Genomic DNA, 17,579 nt, shown 5'->3' with positions numbered 1-17,579 from the left:
ATTTTATCAAACATATATTGACGCTGTTGCCCTAGGGGAAACTGGGTAACACATGGCACACTGACAAAGCTTAACCTATTGTTACAATAACAATTTCTTCACCTCCATTTTTCTGCATTCTTTTGTATCTCTAGTTATCATTACGTATATGTATTGTTGCATTTGATCAACTGTATTGTTGATAGTAGAGGTAAATTATTAGTATTGTTCATAATCAATAGCGCTATTTCTATTGGTATTTGTAATGTTCCAGTTGTAGTGTAAAAATGCTCATTGTCATTTCTGTATTATTATTTATTTCGCTAACTGCTTCTTTGCTATCATGTTTACCATCATTTGTACATATCGTATGTGCTGATGTTGCTCTATTGTTGTTGTTGTCGTTGTTATTGTTGTGTTTGCTGTTGTTGTTTTTGTCTCTGTCTAATCCTCCACTGGTCCCCACAATTTCCCCCTCTGTCTTCCTTTTTTTCTCTTTCTATCCGTCATGTGTTTGTGATCATGTTCTGTTTAATTATGTTCTGTTTTGTTTTTGACTCCATTAGTTCCTGTCATTGTGCACTCTTATTTGTTTTTGTCACCATGACCACCAATTAGTTTGCACCTGTCATGTCACGCACTTGGTTCATTTGGACTCATGCACCTGTTAATCACTGCACCTATTTAAGCCTGTAGTTGCCAGGCAGTCAGCCTGGCGACATCACCTTCTACTCACCTCCTACACACCCATGTTACCCATGCCGATGATCTATGCTCTTCCTCGGTCACAGTAAGTGTTTTGGTTTTGGTTGTTCATAGTTCTGCCATTGTGCAAGTTTTTTGTTTTCAGAGCCAGGTTTTTGTTCTTCCTCTGTGAGCGCCTTTTGTTTGTACCTTTTTTTGAGTTATTAATTAAAATATGTCATTACCTTCATGTCGTGTCCGGTCCAGTCGCTTTGCACCAAGGGAAAACAAACCGCACCACAGTCCACGCCTTGACACTATCCCCTCCTGCTCTGGCCCGGCTGCACCAACTGATATTATAAATACATTTAATAAAGTCAAATACAAATAAGGCAACAAGAGAAGTATCCTACATTCTCTTTTGTAAAGTAAATCTGAACAGCCGATATGGGCATCTATATCAGGAGTTGGCAAGAGAAAGAGCCATAATGGACCAAAAATATAAAAACAAATATGTCTGGAGCCATAAAAAAATAAAAGCCATATTACATACAGATAGTGTGTCATGATATATAAATATTATTAAGAGGACTTAAATGAAACTACATGAGCTCAAATATAGCTACAAATGAGGCATAATGATGCAATATGTACATATAGCTAGCCTAAATAGCATGTTAGCATCGATTAGCTTGCAGTCATGCAGTTACCAAATATGTCTGATTAGCACTCCACACAGGTCAATAACATCAACAAAACTCACCTTTGTGCATTCATGCACAACGTTATAAGTTTGGTGGACAAAATGAGACAGAAAAAGTAGTGGCATAAATCATGTCCTAGAAAGTTGGAGAAAGTTTTACATGTAAACAAACCACGGTGAGTTCAAGGACCGCCAAAATTGGGAGGACAAAACGGCGCTCGCCAAATACTCGAATCAGTAAAGCCTGTTTAATATAAACAGTGTGCTTTATAGCAATTAGGGAGGTTTCTGTCATGTTTGTCCTCCTACAGAAACCAAATTAAAACAAAAAATATGTTTTTTCCCCTCATCATTTCCATTTTTCATATATTTTTGGAAAAGCTTTTTAGCGCCGCATGCCACTCCAAAGCCGCGGGTTGCCGACCCCTGAACTATATGATTTGCCTGAGAAGGTGGATAGGACAAAAAAACAAAAGTTGAAAATGTAGCATAGGGCCCCTTTAATAAACATAAAAGGTGGCCCCCCCACAGTTATGCTTCAATCTTTCCATATGCATCCCACAGTGGAAAAACACAGCTGCCCTGGAGGCTTTGGCCTATATGCCAGCCTGTGAAATAATCCCATTTAACAACATCCTCCCCAAGTCATGTCGCATGTAGAGAAATTTAGTGGAAAATTGTACATTTTTCAGAGTGGCACAGATGCTCCGAAAAATATCCTGAAAGGAAGTTGGACACGGTTTGCCTTCAGTGGGAGGGAAACGACAAAAGCAATATGGTTGATGCGGAGCGGACCAAATGAGGCAGTTAAACCTTTGCAGAACAGTCCCTTATGAAAAGGGGCTCTGACGTATTTATTCAGGCGTCTCTCACACACACACACACACACACACACACACACACACACACACACACACACACACACACACACACACACACACACACACATACACATACACACACACACACACACACACACACACACACACACACACACACACACACGTAAATGAGGACAAGGTAGTCATGAAACTACAGTACAATGGTAATGCTCTAGTGTATTTCAAACATACCGAACAACGTTGTTTACACTTTTGTCATAATACACCATTATCCGTTATTTAGGCCGTTTTTGTTGTTGTTTTTTTAGAACGACGAAGTATTGCGTCATGTTGGCTTGGGATGTGCCAATCTATTGGCCGCCAGTCAGTATAGGACAGTTTTGTTTTTTTTTTGTGAAAAAGTGCATACTGCACTTAAAATCCTTTCTTTTTCGCAATAAGTTTTTGCAAATAATCATTAACTTGGATTTTAATGGCAGCAACACATTGCAAAACAAAGTTACCATGGCGTTACATGGCCTTTCCTTTTAAGAACACTCAGTAAACGTTTGGGAACTGAGGAAACCAATTTTTGCAGCTTTTCACGTGGGATTCTTTCCCATTCTTGCTTGATGTACAGTTTAAGTTGTTCAACAGTCCAGGGTCTTAAATGTCGTATTTTACGATTCATAATGCGCCACACATTTTCAATGGGAGACAGGTCTGGACTTTAGACTCTTTTACTACGAACGTAGCTTGGCATTAGTCTTGCTGAAACAAGCAGGGGCGTCCATGAAAAAGACATTGCTTGGATGGGAACATATGTTGCTCAAAAACATGCATGTACCTTTCAGCATTAATGGTTCCTTCACAGGTGTGTAAGTTACCCATGCCTTTGGGCACCAATACACCCCCACACCACCGCAGACGCTGGCTTTTGAACTTTGCGGCTATAACAGTCCGGATGGTTGTTTTCTTCTTTGTTCCGAAGGACACGACATCCATCGTTTCCAAAAACATTTTAAAATGTGGACTCGTAGAACCACAGAATACTTTTTCACTTTGCATCTGTCATGATCCACCAAGACATCACAGTTTTGTGACGTCTTGGTGGCATTGTGGTGACCACAATGCCACCAAGAGCACCAAGACCACAATGTCACCACAATGCCACCAAGACGTCACAGATCTGTGACGTCTTGGTGGCATTGTGGTGACGAGTTGTTCTCTCGTGGGTGCAGCGACGATGGACACAGCGTGAGGTAGGAACAATACTTTTTTTTATACTAACTAAAACAGACTAAGAACCAAAAACACTTGCTCGAAGGCACTAACAAACATAACAGAAAGCCCTAGCATGAGCTAGGGACAAACAACTGAAATAGCATGGAAGCTAATGTACACGAAGGTAGTTACCACAATGCTGGAAAGAGCGACGTCAACTGTATCGTGAAGCAAACAAGTGTCCAAGAATGAATGTCCAACAAATGCGGTCTTAAATAAGGAGATAAATCAGGAGGCAGGTGTGTGTGATTAAACGGAAGGCAGGTGACACAAGTGCGTTGCTAGGACAACAGACACAAACCAGTAAGTGCCACAAAAAACTGAGGAAGAAAAATACAAGACAGAATGTGATAACAAACAGAACCGAAACCAGACTATACCATGATCCAAGACGTGGAACATGACAGCATCAGTCCATCTTAGATGGGCTCGGGCCCAGCGAATCCGGCGGCGTTTCTGGGTGTTGTTGATAAATGACATTCAGTTGTCATAAAATAGTTTTAACTTGCCCTTACAGAATGGTGTAGTGACGAATTGTAGTTACTGATAGTAGTTTTCTGAAGTGTTTCTGAGCCCATGTGGTGATATCCTTTACATGCTGATGTCGCTTTTTGATGCAGTACCGCCTGAGGGATAGAAGGTCACGGGCATACTACTTACATGCAGTGATTTCTCCAGATTCTCCGAACCTTTTGTTTCATGTTCTGTGGTCAGGTTTTGTTTAGTTAAGTTCTGTTTGGGTTTTGGACTCTTTGTGCACTCTTGTTTGTTTTCGCACCATGACGACCAATTAGCTCACCTGATTCATTTTGACTCACGCACCTGATTTGTTAAGGACTCACGCACCTGTGTTAATCATGTCACCATTATTTAAGCCTGTAGTTACCAGATAGGCCTGGCGACATCGCTCCTGATACCCCTGACATTATTCATACTCTACTCTTAATCGGACTCTTTTTATGCTCATTCCATGGCAATGTTTGTTCTCCCGGGATGCAATCTGACTATTCCGGACAAGACTTGCAGGTAGGAACATATTTATTTCCGCAATTAATCCTACACATCACAAAGACCAGAACCAAACAAAAGAAAAGCGTGCCGTTCACACGAGAAACGTACAAAAAAACTTAATGCAGGAAACATAGAAGCTCAACACTTAACATGGACTATGGCATGGCACAAACAAGTGAAGTGAAGTGAAGTGAATATCAATCAATCAATCAATGTTTACTTATATAGTCTCAATACTATTTATATAGCGCTTTTCTCGAGTGACTCAAAGCGCTTTACATAGTGAAACCCAATATCTAAGTTACATTTAAACCAGTGTGGGTGGCACTGGGAGCAGGTGGGTAAAGTGTCTTGCCCAAGGACACAACGGCAGTGGCTAGGATGGCGGAAGTGGGAATCGAACCTGCAACCCCCAAGTTGCTGGCACGGCCACTCTACCAACCGAGCTATACCGCCCCAAGACTTACTGTGGAATGAAACAACCAACACTTATGTGGACACGGCATGAATCGAACAACTTGTATAAACTTGGAATCGGACATGAAAACGAGCAGCTTAAACTATGGTATAGCATGAAACAAGTAATGACGCCAGGCTGACTGACTGGTAAAGACAGACTTAAATAATGGTCTCTTGATTAGAGCAGGTGCGTGTCCCAAACACCATGGGCAGGTAAAACTAATAGGTCCCTATGGTAACTAAAACAAACAAGGGTTTGTGCACCCTTGTTTGGAGTCTAAAACTAACAGAACATACAAAAACATGATCCGGACCATGGATCATGACACTTTGTAGTCTATTCAATTGGATGTAGGTTGAAAAGGATTTGCAAATAATGATATTCTGTTTTTATTTACGATTTACACAACGTGCCCACTTCACTGGTTTTGGGTTTTGTACATGGAAACATTTACAGTTAACACAATCAATTGTCACGCCGGGGTCGCATCTTTATGCGTGGTCGTTCTCCCAGGAAGGTAGACAGAAAACTCTGGACGAAAGCGTGAGGTAGGTAGGAATGATTTATTGTCCATAAATCATGCAAAACACAAGAATGCTAAACAAACGTTCTGATAGCATGGGAGCTACGGCGAAGCTTAGCACATGAAATTGAAGTCAAGAAAACAAGGAATACCCAACATACCTGTTGCATTCGCAAACAAGGAAGACAGACTGAGCGTGGCGAGCAAGGTGAATAAAAAGCTCTCTGATTAGTGGTTGACAGCAGCTGAGCATGCCGACTACTAACCAAAGGCAGGTGAAAACAATAAGCAGCGATGGCAACCAAAACAAATCAGCGGTGTCACAAACAGGAACTAAAAGAGACTAAAATTAACAGAAAATAACAAAAACATGATCCGGACCACGGATCATGACAGCGATTGGTATTGACTGATCACACTCATAGACGATCGGTACAGGAATCGGCGACATCCCTAGTTTGCCGCTTTCATCTACGTGACAGTCGTATTTTGGGAGTACGGGTTGCAGGGGAAAAAAAAGCTCACCACTACTTTTTGATAGAGATGCAATACTGTCACATGACCAGAAAAACAAGAGAGACTCACCATTGACCTTTCTCAAGATATTTGAGCTTATTCCCTAACAAAGAAGTACAATTAAGGTCAAATCAATATGTGCAAATCAATATTTTCGGTTTGGTGGCCGCAGGATTAGGTCTCTGCTTTTTGCAGATGATGTGGTCCTGATGGCTTCATCTGGCCGGGATCTTCAGCTCTTACTGGATCGGTTTGTGAAGTGGCTGGGACGAGAATCAGCGCCTCCGAGTCCGGGGCCATGGTTCTCACCCGGAAAAGGGTGGAGTGCCATCTCCGGGTTGGGGAGGAGATCTTGCCCCAAGTGGAGGAGTTCAAGTACCTTGGAGTCTTGTTCACTAGAGAGGGAAGAGTTGATCGTGAGGTCGACAGGTGAATCCGTGCGGCGTCTTCAGTAATGCGGACGCTGTATCCACAAGTTTATTCACAATACCATATAACAATTACAATAGTAGTGAATAACATCATTTAAAGATGTTGGTACGTGAAAGGGTCCCCCAAATAAGCCAGAAGAAGCTTTTGACAGAGGGTCCAGAGGACAGTATATACATGGAATGATGAAACATGGTAGCAAGCACAACAACAACAACAAAAAACAACGCTATTTAATAAACACAAGATAATAGTACTAAAGCAAGCATACACATACATACATACATTCATTCAACCATGCAAAACCCAACAGTAGTCTACCCCACATGAGGCATTAAAGATAGGTGGTTAATAGGTAAGTTTTCAGTTTCTTTTTGAAGTTGGAGAATGGATACAGCATCTTGAGGCTCTCATTAAGCTGTTTCCAAATCTTTGGTCCCCTGCATAAAACACTTGGAGCGGTACAAGCCAGTAAACAATGTTTACCTGATATCAGATCTAAGTTACGAGTGTTGTGGGCATGCTGGGGATGGTAGATAGGAACCAAGCTAAAGAGCCTAAGATTCAGCCTGTTTCGATCTGTTGTGGTGAAGAAGGAGCTGATCCGGCAGGCAAAGCTCTTAATTTTCCAGTCAATCTACGTTCCCATCCTCGCCTACGGTCATGAGCTTTGGGTTTTGACCGAAAGGACAAGATCACGGGAAAAAGCGGCCCAAATGAGTTTCCTCCGCTTGGTGGGTGAGAAGCTCTGGCATCCGGGGGGAGCTCACAGTAAAGCCGCTGCTCCTCCACATCGAGAGGAACCAGATGAGGTGGTTCAGGCATCTGATCAGGATGCCACAAGAACGCCTCCCTAGGGAGGTGTTTAGGGCACCTCCAACCGGTAGGAGGCCACACGTTGGGAAGACTATGTCTCCCGGCTGGCCTGGGAACGCCTCGGGATCCCCCGGGAAGAACTGGACGATGTGGCTGGGGAGAGTGAAGTCTCGGCTTCCCTGCTTAGGCTGCTGCCCCCGCGACCCGACCTCGGATAAGCGGAGGAGGATGGATGGATGGATCAATATGTGCTTAAATATGGGCACATGATGATATCCATATCCATATCTTGAGGGTGCAGCGTGTGAAAATATTTCTTAAGAGTTTAAAAAATCAATTTCCCCTTAGGGCTTAATAAAATTAAAAACAACAAACATACAAGCGCCTTCTAGACTTTATAGGGGAAAAAAATGCTTCAAATATGAAGCTCAAACCTCGTTCCCAGCACTGAAATCATTGCAAGTCAAATAAACCATGAGATAGATTGGATTGTTATGTATTTCACCGTCCAAGTCCCCAGGAAGACAGAGCGGGAGCGACGCCAAACACCTATGTAAGCGTGTCACGCACATCACTAGTCATCATATCAAATCAGGCTTTTTCTTACATGGCTGGAACATGTTGAGCCGAAGGCGCTCACTGTGACCATCAGACGACTCTTTGCAATAATGCTGGAAAATATTACCACGAGAATATTGTTTATTAGCACGCTTTAGTCTACTGCAGGGGTCGGGAACCTTTTTGGCTGAGAGAGCCAAAAAGCCAAATATTTTAAAATGTATTTATGTAAGAGCCATATAATATTTTTTTTAACACTTAACACAACTAAAAGTGTACATTTTTAAGTAAGACCAAAATTTGTAGAGTATAATAGGTCTCTTATTCTTTGTAGTAACATTGTTATAACATTCTGAAGCTAACTGTGGCGGGGGAGTGGCCTGCAGAACTGCAGCGAAGCGGGATGTTGCCAAATTAAAATACAAATAAAAATACAAAGGATACATGCATTACCAAACATTGTACAAAGGAAAAATACAAAATTAGATTTAAAAAAAGCTAGTTAAACCAGTATTAAAAATTCACGTCATGTGGGCAGCTGCAATAGGTGTATCTTCAAAGCTGTCTTGAATGACAATTTACTTTGTGAGCGATTAATGTGAGATGGCAACCCATTCCAGAATGATATACATCTATACATGACTTTATGTTTGAGGAGATTGGTATATGAGAGGGTTATTAGTGATGGGGAACTCTGGCATTGCCCCAGTAATACTTCCAATATTTGAAAATAATTACCACATTGATATTTTTCCGTCTAAAAAGACTCATTTTTGAGGGTTTACAAATGCATTGATAGAAACCAATGTATGGTAACAAATGACTCCTCCCAACCGAGTCGGACCTTTTCTTCCAGTCTCACAAACACACACAGGGACATTGATGGGTACCATTTTTTCATAGGGACTGTCAGGTTCAAACACTGATGACATCTATTAAACAGTCAAGAAGCAAGGAATCATGCAGAGACAGAGTTCAATTTAGCTCATGAAGAGAACGCATGGAGCTGCACAGTCTCACCCTACGCTATAAGGTACAGCTTCCGTGTCCCTCTATTTAATCCGGAGTTCCCCAGTCAACATCACGAAGGCCACCTCTAAAAGTAGTGGTCACATACATCATGCAAAGCAGGCCCAGTACGCAAAATACGTGACGGAATGTGCTGGGGACTTGTGATTTCGCCTTGTCTCTGCTTCGTCTGCGTGCTGTCGTCTTCGTTGAGGTCCTTGAAGTCCTTGGCTGTTAGCAGGCTAAAACAAAGATAACGTCTGCGGCTGAGGCCACTCCTCAGACAAGAAGCTTTTGTCCTTGCACAGATAGACAAAGTACAGCTTGAGCACAATAGCTAATAACCATAGCAACGGACTTTAAGCAGACCAAAGTTGTGTGATACCTTAAACATTATTATTCTAACAGGTACCGACCGTATTCTGTCAGTACTACCGGGTGCAGAGTTGTCTTTATACCAATATGTTGGTACCGAGACCACTACCAAAATGCATTTTGATATTTTTTGATACTAAATAAAGGGGCTGTTTGCTGCTGGCTTGCTAACCATGTCTTAAAGCACCTCTTCCTGAGGGCGTTACAGTGTTATAACTTTACCTTCATCATTACTTTTTAGGCCAAAATGCGTCCAGTCTCCCTTTTCTGTCTAAACACCGTGTCTGCTTGTAAGTACTATGCGATTGTGCAATGACATGATGGGACGGCGCACCCGTTACAAAAATAAAAATTGGGAACGGGTTCTTTTCAAACAGTATAGTATCGTTTTTGATTAATTAGTACGGCGATACTATACTAATACCGGTATACTGTACAACCTTACCGGGTACCAGTTCACATGAAATCAAACAGTGCCAATCTGGTGTCACGTCCAGTTGCAGACATCACAAGCTCTTGGTTGGCAAACAGGCGTATTGGTAGCGGACTGGCTCTAGGTAATGTTGCAATGTTCTGTTGTTGACATTTGTGAAAAAGTATGTGATCGCCATTGCTAAATTATTAGTTTTAATTGTGATCACTTACGTCGATCCCCTCTGGCTGACACTGTCTTTATTTGTAAATTCCTCCGGCTGACTAGCAGCTAGCAGCTAAGTATGTGTCTTTATACAAAGCGGGGAGCCACTCCTCTAAGCTACCAATTAACATCTCAATTACAGCAAATAAACTGCATTTCTTCGTAGAGGTGGGAAAAATCATCGATTGTCCGATGCATCCCTATTGCAACATGGGCAATTTTATATATATATATATATATATATATATATATATATATATATATATATATATATATATATATATATATATATATATATATATATATATATATATACAGTATATATATATTATATGTATATGTATATATATATATATATATATATACCATATATATATATACACATGTATATTTATAAATACATATGTACATATATATACATACATATATACATACATGTACATAAATACACATATATACATACATATCTACATCAAATACATATATACATATATGTATACATATATATATATATATATATATATATATATATATATATATATATATATATATATATATACATATATATATATATATATATATATCCATCCATCCATCCATTTTCTACCGCTTATTCCCTTTCGAGGTCGCGGGGGGCGCTGGCGCCTATCTCAGCTACAATCGGGCGGAAGGCGGGGTACACCCTGGACAAGTCGCCACCTCATCGTATATATACATATATATACCTGCGATTAGTTGGTGACTTGTCCAGGGTGTACCTCGCCTTCCGCCCAAATGCAGCTGAGATAGGCTCCAGTGACCCCCCCGCGACCCCAAACGGGACAAGCGGTAGAATAGATGATAAATGGATATATATACATGTACAAAATTGCCCCTGAATTTCACACCTCTCTTTCTTAGTATATTCAGTATCCCTATCAAATAATATTGGAGGACAAGGTTGGTGGGGAAAAAAGTGGTCCTTGTTTTGTACATGTATAAACAATAAAAAAGCCGTAGCATCTTGATGACCGGTGGGAAAATTCTGCCTGGCAACAAGGTGCAGCAAAGCAAAGACACAGAGGAAAAGGTGTTGTCGTGTTGCTACGTCTGCTCGCTGGAAGAATATTTGTTCCATCTGCGGAGTTCCGTAACGGACAAAGCAATTAGTTTATTCGGACTCAGTTCATGTCAAATCCATTGGAAGTATGATGCAAAATGTCCCGCCACCCACGTGTGTCACTTGAATACCGGGCTGGATGTTTGATGCTGTTCGCTTAGCAGTAAGAGTGTAAACAGGAACTTTTTTTTTTTTTTTTTTTAACTGCACTAAGGATAAGTTAGTCGTACTGCACAACACGAGTCCTTGACTACTTTTCTCAGAGGAGTCGGTGTCGTCGGGGAAGTGAGGCAAGCAGGAATGCAGACATGGAATCAGCAAAGCAGGCAAGCTGGCGGCAAGGCTCATACGTTCATGGGAGTGGAAAGGTTATGTTAATAATATACAAAAGCCTTGTGCTGCTTTGTGCATTAATAACAATGAATGAGCAGCGATACTTATTAGAGCATGAGGGGTGATGCGTGTGGTGAACAAACACAGCAGTACAAATGCAGGTAAGTTCACTCCCAGCCGGACTTGTTCTGCGTAATGCACCACAGGACAGTGTTCAGTGAGTCCACTTTTCTGCAGGCGAGATAAGAACAAGGACAAAAACCGAGCACAACGGCGAGCTGCTGACGGGCGCCATGACAAAGAGGAGCAGAGATGTTCTACATTGTGGAGAGGTGTGAAGACTTGCTGCTCTGCAGACTTAAAGCAAAGCGACAACCCCCACCCCCCCCAGAGCATACTATGCACACACACACATTCTTGTATTTATTACCTTCTGGAGACCTCTGGAAAATGCCTACCTCTTTAGGATCACCCTTTTTAGATATATTAAGCTTTGTATTTACACTATTAATAATATATACATACTATGCAAATATAAAAAAGATTAGCTTTCATTTTATTTACTATTATTTTTGTTTGTAGTTGTTATATATATATACACATGTCTGTGTGTGTGTGTGTATATATATATATATACATATATATATATATATATACATATATATACATATATATATACATATATATATATATATATATATATATATATATATATATATATATATATATATATATATATATATATGTATATATATATATATATATATATATATATATATATATATATATATATATATATATACACACAGACATACACACACATACACTCACACATACTTTGTTTTATCATTCATTTGGCCAAAGGGGGCACATTTCAATTTCTTACACACACTTGTTATTTCATATGTTGACCAGTGGGGGAGCACTTTTAAAAGCGACACACAGTCCATTTGAAAAATCCCTCCCTTTTGCAACCAGCCTAATTTTGATAGATTTCACCACCAGGAGTGCATATGAGACATTCAATATTAGATGCAATGGTTTTTCGTATTAGGTGGATGATTTTGGTCATAACTTGTTTACGCGTCCTCATATGGAAGGCACTTCTCCTTGTCGATGTCTCAAGAAGGGTAGAAATACAAGAATACACTCACACACACGTTCTTGTATTTATTACCTTCTTGAGACCTCTGAAAAATGCCTATCTCTATAGGACCACCCTTTGTAGATATATAAAGATTTGTATTTACACCATTATTAATATACACAAACTATGTAAATATCAAAAAGGTAAGCTTTTATTTATGAATTTTTTTGTTTGTAATAATTTTTTAATCTTAATTTTTTACTTCACGTTATTAAAGTATGTCTCTATATACATATATATATTAGGGCTGGGCAACGATTAAAATTTTTAATCAAAGTTAATCGCACTATTTCTCCGATTAATCGCGATTAACTGCATTGTATACGCAAAGCCCAATAATGAATTCAAAAGTAGTGTGTAATGCACCTTCATTGGAATATTCTCCCACATGAACAAAAGCGCCAAAACATTTGTTGTGCAAACACAATTTAAATCAGTCCTTGTTAAACAGTAGCAGTTAAATAGCATATTTTATGAAAATCAACTCAAAAATTGTAAATACAAACATTTAAGCTTATTGCCACTGCCAGGGTATTTAAGTTATCCTGTTTGTTATGGAAAATAAATATAATTTACATACAAATCTCTGAGCCACAATCATAACATCTGAACAGGCAATTTCTGAGGTAACAGCAGAATTTTTTTTTTATCAGGGTCTTATGTTTAAAAAACCTATATTATAGGTAGTGGGCTGTTTTAGGGAATTTTTTTATCAAATTATCCGTAGTAGCAATATTAATAATGTTGTGTTTATTCTGCGTAGTGCACTTAAAATAATTATGACCATATCTAGAAATTGATATGATGGGAATTTTCCGATTGTTTGCTTGGTGCTTTGATAAACTGAACGCATATACATGGTACTATTTGTGATGTTATGAGCCAGGGAAAAAAAGAACTACCCTACCCAGCATGCAACAGGAGTGACGAGCATGCGCGGTAGCCCGGTATAGGTTGTGTCGCCATGACGGCATCTTGTATGTTGTGATATGCACGCTCTGAAAGCAAACGTTAAGAACTCAGCCAACACTCCTCGTCTGCATTATTCATAAATAGACAGACAACACAAATACTCCGCTGCGTCACAAGCCGCTGGATGGAGCCGGCAAAGTATTCCCATGCTAGCTAGCCGGTCTAGCAAGCACGCGTCATTCAGTCCAAAACGGCCCGATCTATCCACATCCAGAATTATCTGGCGGTCGTAAGTGATCCCGGAGTGACCACGCTGTAAGCCAGCCATGAAATCTGCAGAATTGTCCGGTATTTTTGCCAAATGTTCCATCTTTACCAAGAGCCCCTTGACGCCGAAATACATCCGGGAGATGCTATCTTGTTAAGAAAAGGCGTTAACAAAATAAAAGCATGTAAACAACATACGCAAATGTGCGATAAAATAATTGTCGGCGTTAATAGATTGATGAGTTAACGCGTAATTAACGCATCAATTTGCCCACCCCTAATAAATATATATATATATATATATATATATATATATATATATATATATATATATATATATATATATATATATATATAGCTATATATTTATTTTTATTTTATTTATTTTTTTGTTATTATTATTCATTTTGGCCAAAGGGGGCATATTTAAATTTCTTACACACACTTGTTATTACATATGTAGGCCAGAGGGGGAGCACTTAAAATTTTTACACACACTTGTTATTTCATATGTTGACCAGCGGAAGAGCAGTTTTAAAAGCGACACACAGTCCATTTGAAAACCCCCTCCTTTATGCAACCAGCCTAATTTTGATAGATTTCACCACCAGGGGTGCCAATGAGACATTCTCTATTTTATGCAATGGTTTTCCGTATTGGGGCCATGGTTTCGGTCCAAAATTGTTCACCGGTCCTCATATGGAAGGTACTTTTCCTTGTTGATTTCTCAAGAAGGGTGGAAATACAAGAACACATACATCACACATATATGTAGTTCTTTACAACAGAAATTATGATATCGGACAGTTAGGGGTAAGGTTTTTTGTAAGAGGCTGTCAGGGCTTAAGGTTTGGGTGGTATTAGTGTTAGGATTTAGGTTTGGGTTCAGAAGGGTTTCAAGCAGCGAGCATAAAGGTAGTTTAGGTTTAAGGCTTGTGGTTAGGACTAAGAACGTGGGTGTAAGGGCTAGGGGTTTGGTTGCGGGGGGCCATGCCCTAGGGTTTAGCATCAAGAGTAAATGGTTGTGTTTGGTGATAATTACACTGCAAAAAGTTAGTGTTCCAAAACAAGAAAAAAAAATCCCTAAAATTAGGTGTATTTTATTTGAACTAAGCAAAATGATCTGCCAATAGAACAAGCACATTTGGCTTGTCAAGACTTTCCAAAACAAGTAAAATTAGCTAACCTCAATGAACCCAAAAATACCTTAAAATAAGTATATTCTCACTAATAACAAGTGCAGTTTTTTTGTTAGAAAAAAAGAGACCCTTTTGCTCAATATGTTGAAAAATATTAAAATAAAAAAATATATCTTAAATTAAGTAAATAATCGTGCCATTATCTTGACATAATGATATGCGCTCGGCATCATGATTTTTTTTTTCATGCTAGAAATAAGAAATTATTACTTTTAAAAAGTAGTTTTATAATTATGAGTGTTGATGACACAGCTTTGCATCAGTTGATATTCTAGTTTCAAGCATGTTTTACTCAATATAGGTCATCAAATCTCAGCAACAAGCTGTAATATCTTACTGAGATCATCTAGGACCAAAACACTTAAAACAAGTAAAAGAATAACATAAAATCTGCTTAGTGAGAAGAACTATCTTATCAGACAGAAAATAAGAAAATATCACCTTTATTTGAGATATTTAATCTTACTTAGATTTCAGTTTTTGCAGTGTAGGTCAAGGGTTGGTTAAAGTTTATTTCTAACATGTATACAGTTTCAACATGATGATCACATATCTCTCATACCGGTATTTTTCATTTCTTTTAAAAGGGAGCTTGACTTTTTGAGGGGGAATTTTACTTATCGTTCACAATCATTATGAAAGACATGACTAATAGATTCGATCAAAAGTCTGCTTACGATGGAGCCTATGGCAGCTGCTCCATTCATCCTATAAAGCCCTTAAAAAACATCCAAAAACCTCCATTAGGGTTTTAGGCACATTTATAATAACATTGAATATTCTTGTCTATCTGTGTTGGCCCTGCGATGAGGTGGCGACTTGTCCAGGGTGTACCCCGCCTTCCGCCCGATTGTAGCTGAGATAGGCGCCAGCGCCCCCTGCGACCCCAAAAGGTAATAAGCGGTAGAAAATGGATGGATGGATTCATGGATTTTGATCATTTTAAGCATACGCGGCGCATTCATTTATTCGCTGCAGACTTCATGAGAGCCATCAAACATATTAAACTATCACTTATTGTGCAAGGTCCACTGTCATTTAGATGCCGACTGCCGGGATGTTCATATATTCCCATTTAGATGAACAATGTCTCAAAATCCTCACAAAGAAACAGGGGGTTTGCCAGTTTGGGTTCTTAATGGCTGTCAAATTGTCCCAACTTGTCAGATTACATTCTCATTAGAGATGTCCGATAATGGCTTTTTGGGCGATATCCGATATTCCGATATTGTCCAACTCTTAATTACGATACAGATATCAACCAATACCGATATATACAGTCGTGGAATGCCCAAGAAGAGGTCGACACGGCAATCTGCAGGCTGAAGCACCGTGAAGTGGTCGGCAGAGTTCAGGAAGGCAGAGCAGGCCTTGGTAGTGGCAAGGCTCCCTTGTTCTGGTCAAAAGCTTCCAAAAAAGACCGGAGCGCCATGGTGGTGGCAGAAGTGGCAAGAACTGAGCAGGAACACCTAAACATCAAAGCAATGTCCCAGGGCCAGCAAGGTCATTGGACATCGTGGGAAGGTCTCACAGACAGGTCGATGTCCTGGTCTGACCTGTGGAAGATCCCCCAAGCCAGGCTCAGCTTCCTGATCAGAGCAACGTACGACACCTTGCCTTGTCCCCGAAACTTCCACCAATGGTTTGGTGCCGAGGAGACCTGTCCCCTCTGCAACACCATCAATGCAAACCTCCAGCACATCCTGTCAGGCTGCATGACAGCGTTATCGCAAGGCCGCTATAGATGGCGACACGACCAAGTCTTGAGGAAGCTGGCAGAGGTGTCAGAGACCTGCAGAAAGGAGGCGAATAGCAGACCTTCCGTTCCAGCCAAACATCGGATCCAGTTCGCAAGGGCTGGAGAGGGTGCCAAACCCCCCCACCAGAGATCTACAGCGAGACTTCTCTCACCAGGAAATGAGTGGAGCATGAGGTTGACCTGGGGAAGCAGCTCCAGTTCCCCAGGGAGATCGTCGAAACATCGCTACGGCCAGACCTGGTCTTCTGGTCAGAGGCTTGCAAGACGGTTCTTCTGGTCGAGCTCACTGTCCCATGGGAGGGAGGGTTGGAGGCTGCTTATGAGCGGAAGCGAACCAAGTACTCTGACCTGGCAGCAGACTGCAGGGAGGCTGGCTGGAAAGCCATCATCTGCCCTGTGGAAGTGGGGTGTAGGGGCTTTTTTGGTTCCTCAACTGCCCGCCTTCTCCGAGACATTGGATGCACAGGAGCGGGGCATCGGAAAGCCATGAAAGAGCTGGCGGAGGAGGCGGATCAAAGGCAGCTTCTGGCTGTGGCTAAGGAGGAACAATAAAAGTTGGTGTGCAAACACCTAGGGCATCAGCAGGGGGTGGCAGAGAGACATTCCTGCCATCGCTCCGCCACCATGGGGTTAAAGGAGCGAAACGTTAATGAATGGTGGTCCCCAGCTGATGACCCATTTATGCCCACAGAGGTGTTTAGTGGGGTGTCACAGCACACCTGTCAAAGGCACTGGAGGAGGTGCGTCAGGCATCAATGCCCAGCAGGAATTCCATCACCTGTATCTTCATATGCCTAATTTTGTTGTGATGCCCCGCTGGATGCATTAAACAATGTAACATAACTCAAGTTATGGAAAAAAAATGCCAAAATGGCACTGCCATATTTATTATTGAAGTCACAAAGTGCTTTTTTTTTTTTAAACCTGCCTCAAAACAGCAGTTCTGAATTTTTGATGTGCTCTCCCTGAGAGAGCATGAGGAGGTTGAGGTGGGGGGTGGCTGGGTAGGAGGTAGCGGGGGATGTGTATTGTAGTCCCGGAAGAGTTAGTGCTTCAAGG

Source organism: Nerophis ophidion, linkage group LG01, assembly GCF_033978795.1.
Source record: "Nerophis ophidion isolate RoL-2023_Sa linkage group LG01, RoL_Noph_v1.0, whole genome shotgun sequence".
In the NCBI taxonomy this organism is placed as follows: Eukaryota; Metazoa; Chordata; class Actinopteri; order Syngnathiformes; family Syngnathidae; genus Nerophis; species Nerophis ophidion.
This window is presented reverse-complemented; position numbering follows the sequence as displayed.